General features: G+C 36.8%; 1 pseudogene; it reads right to left on the bottom strand.

Annotated features, from left to right (window-relative positions):
- Positions 1 to 1,492: 1,492 nt before the first annotated feature.
- The window catches only part of LOC129622112 (voltage-dependent anion-selective channel protein 3-like), a 92,674-nt pseudogene continuing 85,709 nt past the window's right edge, over positions 1,493 to 8,457 (bottom strand).

The raw sequence follows: 8,457 nt of genomic DNA, 5'->3' as shown, positions 1-8,457 counted from the left end.
GGGCATGGCAACCCACCCTGGTATTCTTGCCCAGAAAATCCCCATGGACAGAGGAGCTCGGCTGACTACAGTTCACAAGGTCGCACACAGTCGGACACATCTGAAGCGACTAAGCACACAAAAGTGATTAGGGACAAATTAACTGTGCCTAATAGACTTCTACAACCACTATTATAATAAGAGAATGATAATGTGTCATTTTTGAGAGTCGTCATACTTCTTGTGTGGATTATCTATGATGTAAGAAGAAACTAAAATACTAGAAAACACAATGTTATTTCACGCTTTAAAACAACTAAGATTTATTATCATGAAATTAAATTTGTTCCTCATTTTTCAAGGTGTTAGAATAGTGTCAATTCCCTTTAAGGAGTGCTATGTCATCATTAGCGATTTGATATTTTCTAAAAACTTGTCTATTTAGTAACATTACTTAATTCAGAGGAGTGCAGAATTTCTTGACCATACCAGCTAAACATTTTTAAAAATTTTGTAACTTATGCTAACTGCACATTTGTTTTCATATATTATCTAATTGTAAGAAATCTTAAAAAAAAAGTTTTCATCTTCATTCAATGCTTCAGTTACCATGAACTCTTATGGATAATTAAAATTCTTCTGATGGTACAATTATACAGCTACTTTGAAACAGATTTAATGACTTGTTGAAATCTTTGAATTTATCACATTATGTTAATTTTTCTTGGAAAATCTCCCTATATCCTTCAATTGTATTTAATATTTGTTCTATTAATGCATTATAAATTCTTTTATCTGTGACATCTGACTATGAATAAAGGTAATACTTGCTTCCATTCTCTTTCATTTTCATTATCAACCTAGCTTCATATACTATGACACAAACTGTATTTTGGATCCTAACCTTAGAAAATCCAAGTTTGTCCTTCCTTTTTAGAAATGGTGACCTCTAAACTTTATCCTTTTACACAATATGTTTTTGTTTTTATTTTTTTATGTTCCAAATATGATGGGTTTATTTTATTTTATTCCAATGCAAAACCAAAGATTCCACTATAGTACAGAGGCAAATACATTACAAGGTCATAAAAAAGTGGTGTATGACATGTAGGACGTGAAGGACAACTGGAGGGTTGGGTCAACTCCTTTCTAACATGACACTACACTATTGCTGAGGAAGACGTTTAAAATAACACTGCAGAACTGAACTGAAATGCAGCAGGAACATGACAACTTCTAGACATTCCTTCAAGTACCTCCCTTAGGATGGACTTATTAGGTAGGCCTCAGTGTGGAGAGGATTACAATTCTTCAGAATAATAAAAAGTTCGCACTATTGAAATTTCACAGAAGAATTTTAAGGTCAAAATATAGTGGGTTCATTTCTCTTCATCTCTAGGGACATGCTGATGCTTTACTTAAAACCTAGTTCAAATCCCAGCCCTAACTTGTGGCCTCCTGCATTGATATTCTTTCTATTAATTAGAGCTGACAGGGTGAGTTTCACTCTGGGTCAAAGGGTCTGAGTATAACCCAATTCAATCAGACTGATACTATTTACTTTATCAGATAGAGAAGTTCTATATCCAGGTTGTACTTAGCAGGGATGCCTTAAAGGCTGTCATCACTGCTGATCGTCCACATTAGGTTTATTGATGTTTCAATCGTCTCGTTCATCTTTTGGTAGATGGACCCTCCAAATTCAGTGCCATTGTTCATGTGAGTGTGCAGCTGGAAGTCTGTGGCCTCGTAACCCAGTGGAAAATTATTCTGTGACAGTTTGGATTTGGCTGTGTCAAAATTCATCTGATAGCCTGCAAACCAACCTTCAAAGGCCAGCATAGCCCAATCATAGATGGTTGGTCTAGAAAAATCTATATCAATGCTACTGTCAAGACTGAAACAATCCTGTTTATATGAGGCCTTTAATTTTCCACTCTTCTTTTCTTTTCTTGATACCATTTTTAGTACAAAAATGGTATCAAGAGTCAGTTTCAACCCTTCAGCCAACTTATTCTCCAAAGAGATTTCTCTTCCAAGAGTACTGTCTGTGTACCACCTTGGGTGAGGGTCAGCCCACAGTTACAGACTTTGTATTTGACCTCTAGGTTGCCCTCCCTATATTGGTATAAACATGACCAGAAGTAGAAAATTCCACTCCACTACATAACTTGGTTCTCAGATCTATCTGACCATGCCAAACGCATATCCTTTGTTGAAGACATCCTTGGCAGCCTTTCCTAGGTCACAGTAAGTCAGTGTTACACATATCTCCAATCAGAGGGCCTGACAGTAAGTTTTAAGTGATATCTACCCGGGTGGCTCAGGGTTAAAGAATCTGCCTGCCAATGCAGGAGACACAGTTTCAGCCCCTAAGTCAAGAAAATCCCCTGGTGAAGGAAATGGCAAACCACTCCAGTATTTTTGCCTGGGAAATCCCATGGATGGACAGAGTAGTTTTGAGGGCTATGGTCCATGGGATCACAAAAGAGTCAGACACGACTTAGTGACTAAACAACAACAACTATCGTTAAAGAACATAATTTAGCTGTTCACTCTCACAAGGACAAAGACAACATATACTTTCCAAAGAATTAAAATGAAGAGAGACCTCAGCTTCCTTTGCTGGCCCTAGTCCTCCTTGCTGATACCTGGATAAGTAACTTGATATTTTAGAACATCATCTTATCTCACACATAACATGGGCATATCTTTTTTGTCTTACCTTGGTAAATAAGTAGGCTAGATTGAGCTATGTTTCCCTCCTTTCTTACCAAATTTGAGCAGTTTTAAACATTGCTAAATTTCAAAAGAGTAACATAATTTTCAAAAATGATGTGGATCAAATCAAGGACGGAAGGTGCAAAGAAGGGGCAGGGCAACCACTAAAATAAACAGTCCAGAAATAATGAGTTAGATGTCGAGTGCGGCCCAGGGAGGCACACACTGTAGTGTAGTGGCTAAAGAAAGAATTTGAGAGTCATTTGGACATTGTGGCTTTTGGCATATTATCGCTTACCTCTTTGTGTGTGGTTTTGTTTTGTTTTGATAAATAAAACACGGATAATAAAACCTGCCTCTGAATGTGCATATAAGAATTAAATAAAATCATGGAGGTGAAGCATTTGGCACAGTACCTAGCAAATAACTATTTGTATTTCTACGTACTAGCCTTCATTCATTTGAGACTTAATGGCAAGATGGCATGAAACAAAACCAACAGTTGCAGTATAACCCAAAAGTGATCTTTCTGTTTCAGAATATTTTAGTAAAGTTTCCCACCATATTTGAGAGACTTCATTTATGCAAAATTCAAGCAGCTCATCTAAGAAACAGCTCAAACCTTGTGAAAAATGCATCTTTCTGGAAGAAACTGAAGATGATGAATGTAAAACTGTCTAGATGTACAAATCTAGATGTGCAGTTTTCTGATACAGCTGTAGAATTAATCTAATAAGATAACATTATAAATCACTGCAAATGTACACGGTGTAGTTTCTAAAACTTAAATTGACATTCTTGTCTGACTTGTGAAAATTATGTAATATGGCTTAAGCTGTGTCAAGTAAATGCTTCTGGTGGAGTAGGGAATAGAAAGATGTAAATCAAATCTATCTGACTAATGATTCAAATAAAGGTATAAGATTTAATTTGAATCTCATTGATCCCAACTCTAGTCAATTTTGGATTAGCTGTGAGTGAAGATGAATAAGGCAAACAATTCAAATAATTTAGGAACTGATGTAGTAAATGATGTTATGTCAGTCAAAGAACCTGCAGCCTCTTACTCTCTGAAAAGAGACTGGCTACTCACTAGAAGTCATAAACTAACTTAAGTGGTATTCATGAGATATATCAATAGGTAATGACAAAAGAGATTTATCATTTGGATGACCAAGTCATAGACAGTATTGTGGAAAGAAGATAGCTTGGTTAGCTTATGAAGTAAAAATGAAAAGAAAAGGGAAAAAAAAAAAGACCAAAGAACTCATAGGTACATCATCTGAACAAAACTTTCTGGCAGTACTCTGGCTGGCTGAACTCATTGGCATGGGATCCAACCCAAATTCAGTCTGAATCTTTACACAGCCACTTATTAGCCATGCTATCTATAGTAAGTCACTTAACATCTCTGAGTCTCTAGCTTTGTCATCAATAAGAATAATAACACTTCATCTGCATTGTTTTAAAAAGGACTACAGATAAAATATGCAAAGCATATTAGCAAAACAGTAAGTACTTCATAAATGGTAGCTATTCTTATAAACTGATAATACGATGATTACCCCTTGCTACAAATTGCCCAATTTTGAGAGCCCTTAAGATTATTTTCTCTTGGGAGGCTGCCCTTTATGTTTAACTGGATTGCACTTATGTATAAATGAATGAAAATAGAAAATAAAGTAATTTGAATTTCTAGAACCTTGTATTCTACTGCTAATGCCAACCCCCACTCTGGTTGATACTTAGAAAAGATAGGAAGCTTATGCAGAAAACATCACCTTTATTCTAATCAAGCCTGGTCAAGAATGGAGAAACCAAACTTCATTGGTTATCTTCTACAAAATTAAATGAAAATAATTATATATGGCAAGCTTTTAATTATATAATGTGCTAAGTTGCTTCAGTCATTTCCAACTCTTTGAGACCAGTGGACTGCAGCCTGCCAGGTAGCTCTATCCATGGGATTCACCAGGGAAGAACACTGGAGTGAGCTGCCATTTCTTTCTCGAGTTACAAAACAAGGTCATATTATTTGTTAGTCCTGAAATTACAGTAATTCAAAATTGCATCTCAGTATTCTGTAGCAATTTCTTCATTAGTCTTACTTCCCCAAATAGTTTCTAGATTCCTCAGAGTAGGCGTATACATTTCACTTCACCTGAAGCACCAGGTGAACTACCTATTGCACAAGGACATATTCTCTCCCAACTGCCCTTATTCCAAGGGCAATACCCACAGAGCTCAGAGAGGAAAACACCTCATGGCCAAAACCCCAGTTCATCTCTCCAGCCCTCCTTTCTTGTCTCCTCTCACAAGAAAGATCTATACTCAGTATTTCTAAAGCTCTCAGAGGATACCCATCTCCACATCTTAAGGCGAACCTACTTGATGAATAACCATAGAATGATTCTGGCACATACAGTTGCAGGATATTGTATCCTAAAGCGAAGTACTGATCCAGTTTTGGGACATCAGTTCTGGTCCAGGTCGAGTTTCTGTTGCCCAGCCCAATCTCCTTTTGACTATATTTCCACTGCTCTGGGATGAAAATCAGGCTTGCACATCTTTTCTTACTCTCTCTGTGACACCTGCTGCCAATCTAATAAAATGACTTGTTGGACAAGACAAAATACAAGCATTCCTCCCAAGAGTAAGTGAAAATGTTCAGGGATGATGAAATCTAAATTGTTACATAAAAAAGAAACCATTACTTGACCACAAGGCAGAATATTTGCAGAATATCTGACTAGATTCCCATTCACATGTACGAACCAGAATACTTGGCTTTCTAGTCTTAAAATGTCTATTCACTGATTTCTTACTTTTATCACTGATTTTTAGGAGGCAAGTTTATATTTCTTTTGAATTTCAAGGATAATCTGTAACATTTCTTAATAATCTACATTAAAACTTTTGACCTTTAGTAACACCAAGAAAAACTTGTTAAAAATAAAAGGATTCTATTTTAACGCATGCCTTTCTCAGGAATAATTGTTCAATACTTGCCTTATATTTGCATAATTAAAGATCACAGTTTTGTAATTTTTTTTATTAAAAAGAGAAACTGCAAAGGTAAATTCATGTCACAACCTCTTTAATACAGAAAACTGCCGAAAGCTTTGAAATTACAGTCTTCCATAAACCTTTTAGGAATTTTTTTAAAAGTAATAAAAGACTTTTTTTTAAAAAGAGTCTTCATGAAAATATGATACTCATTACAAGCATTGAAGAGAGGTAAATAAAAGAAAAACTTCCATGCTAATCTAAATAGGAGGTTTGCCTCCAAAAAAAGAAGTCTGAGAGACATTTGATTTAGGCTAGATTTGATTTAAGGCTTCCAAGGAAAGAATATGCATGTGTACTCAGTCACTTCAGTCATGTCTGACTCTTCATGACTCCATGGACTACAGCCCACAGGCTCCTCTGTCTATGAGTGTCTCCAGGCAAGAATACTGGAGTGGTTGCCATGCCCTCCTCTAGGGGTACTTCTAGACACAGGGATTGAACCCGCATCTCCTGTGGCTCCTGCATTGCAGGCAGATTCTTTACTGCTGAGCCACCAGGAAGCCCAAGGAAAGAATATATATTGGGGGGGGGGAGTGATTTTTCTGGGAATCAAAAAAGCAGAAATAGATAAAAATGATTGAGATCCTTATGAACATAGTGTATAGCAAAGTAATATTAATGTCTTCACAGAACTCAGCATGATGTGCTTTTCTAATTTGGCATAATGATTTTCAGTCCTAAATCTTTTCCGCTCTAACTACTGAATCTACTGTAACATTTAAACAAGTGTAAGAATATGTGAGAAATATTGCAAGAATAAAGAAAGAAGAAATCTCCCTTGAAATATTCACTAAAAGCTGATTTTTCAAACTATAGCAGTCAGGTTCTGGGAAGAAATATATGATACACTTAAATGGGGATATCTGAATACAGTATATTAAAAAAATGAGCTATTTACAAGTTGTGAGTAGATACACCAAAAAAAATAATGCTGTATGTACACTGCAGCTGGTACTGTCTCTAGGCCTAAAGGGGCAGAGAATAACAGACTCATCACAACCTGGAAACAAAATGTCTATGTGAAGAGAGCCACCTTGAAGAGCAGTGATTTTTCTTTTGAGGACAATTCATGCTGTGATCACCCAGAAGAAGTCAGATCTTTTATCTCCCTCCTTGATGATCACTGACAGTGCCTACCCAGAAGTCAGAAGACAAGTAAGCACACTGAGATGCTCTATATCAACAGATTCCTAAGCTACAGGAGTACATGAGAAAGAATCAAGCATGTTCACACACTCCACTTGCTTTGTTTTGAGCCATTCAGGACATGGTTTGAAAGTGGAAGAGGGCTATAGAATTGTGGGGTGGTCTACTTAGTAGACCTTAGTAGGCTTCCCTGATGGCGCAGAGGTTAAAGCGTCTGCCTGGAATGCGGGAGACCCAGGTTCAGTCCCTGGGTCAGGAAGATCCCCTAGAGAAGGAAATGGCAACCCACTCCTGTACTCTTGCCTGGAGAATCCCATGGACAGAGGAGCCTGGAAGGCTACAGTCCATGGGGTCGCAAAGAGTCGGACATGACTGAGCGACTTCACTTTCACTACTTAGTATATACACTTTCTTATTTACAATTCACACAAACATGTAGAGTTTCGCTATCATAATGTTAAAAACAGAATTAGAATACCTGAGAGTGTAATTGGCTGAATAATACAACTAACTCAGAGGTAACCACAAAAGATGAAAAATAACTTTTAATTTTCATGTGTTACAATTTCTCCAGTGATACTTTGAAACAGCTATGTCAAACACTATTATCTTTCACCCATGGTTAGATTACTTGTAATTCAAATTCTATATTAACATCTGTCAAAAGAATCAGGCTAGGGATCCCTACTATGATGGGAGAATACTACAGAATATGTCCTTGCTATTATTCCTGCATACTATCACACCCATGCATAGATCTCACAGATAACCTCAAAGAGAGTAAATCTGTATCACATTATTTTGAGGAGAAACATTCCAAATAATCCATCCTTTTTAAGAAATGTGTTCTTTTTATACATCACATGTTCTAGTTATATGTGTTTTGATTTTTATGGGTGTGTGCCAATTTAATATAGAAATAAATGTATGTTATATATATATATATATATAAAGAGAGAGAGAGAGAGAAAGATAAAGAAAGAGAGAATGAAGAGAAAGGAAGAAAAGAGAGAGACTGTAACAGTGTGATCTTCTGCTGGACATCCCTAATCATTAGGACCATCCATGGGTCAGCTCCACGGAACTAAGATGCAAAACATGGTTAGCTGAAACTAGGTAGTTTTTATCTCCTTCACATTAAGCCTACACCGGTATAGCAGCTTGCTTCACAGGGTCCTAAGAAACCAGGTATGGATATGGAGTTCCATCCATGTTGCAAGGATCCAACTTTTTTTTCTATGTTGCCCAAGAACATCGCACCACCACATCTTTATTATAGCCAGAAAGTAGGGGAATATGGAAAGGAAAAGACACATCTGTTCCTTTCAAAGGCATATATATGAAATTGCCCATATCTCCTTCATTGTCTCATCCTTTTGTCCAAAGCTTATTCATAGGGCCACATCTTTTTGAAAGAGGCAAGAAAATATAGTCTTTTGGGGGGTGGCCATAAATTCAACTACAGAAGAAGAAAGCATGGGTATTGAGGAAAAGGAGCCAAATTCATTTGGAGTGACCAGGCATTTGCCATGAAAATCCATT

The sequence above is a fragment of the Bubalus kerabau genome, chromosome 10, assembly GCF_029407905.1.
Source record: "Bubalus kerabau isolate K-KA32 ecotype Philippines breed swamp buffalo chromosome 10, PCC_UOA_SB_1v2, whole genome shotgun sequence".
Taxonomy (NCBI): Eukaryota; Metazoa; Chordata; class Mammalia; order Artiodactyla; family Bovidae; genus Bubalus; species Bubalus kerabau.
Note: the sequence above shows the minus strand (reverse complement) of the source record. Positions and strands in the feature narration are given on the sequence as shown.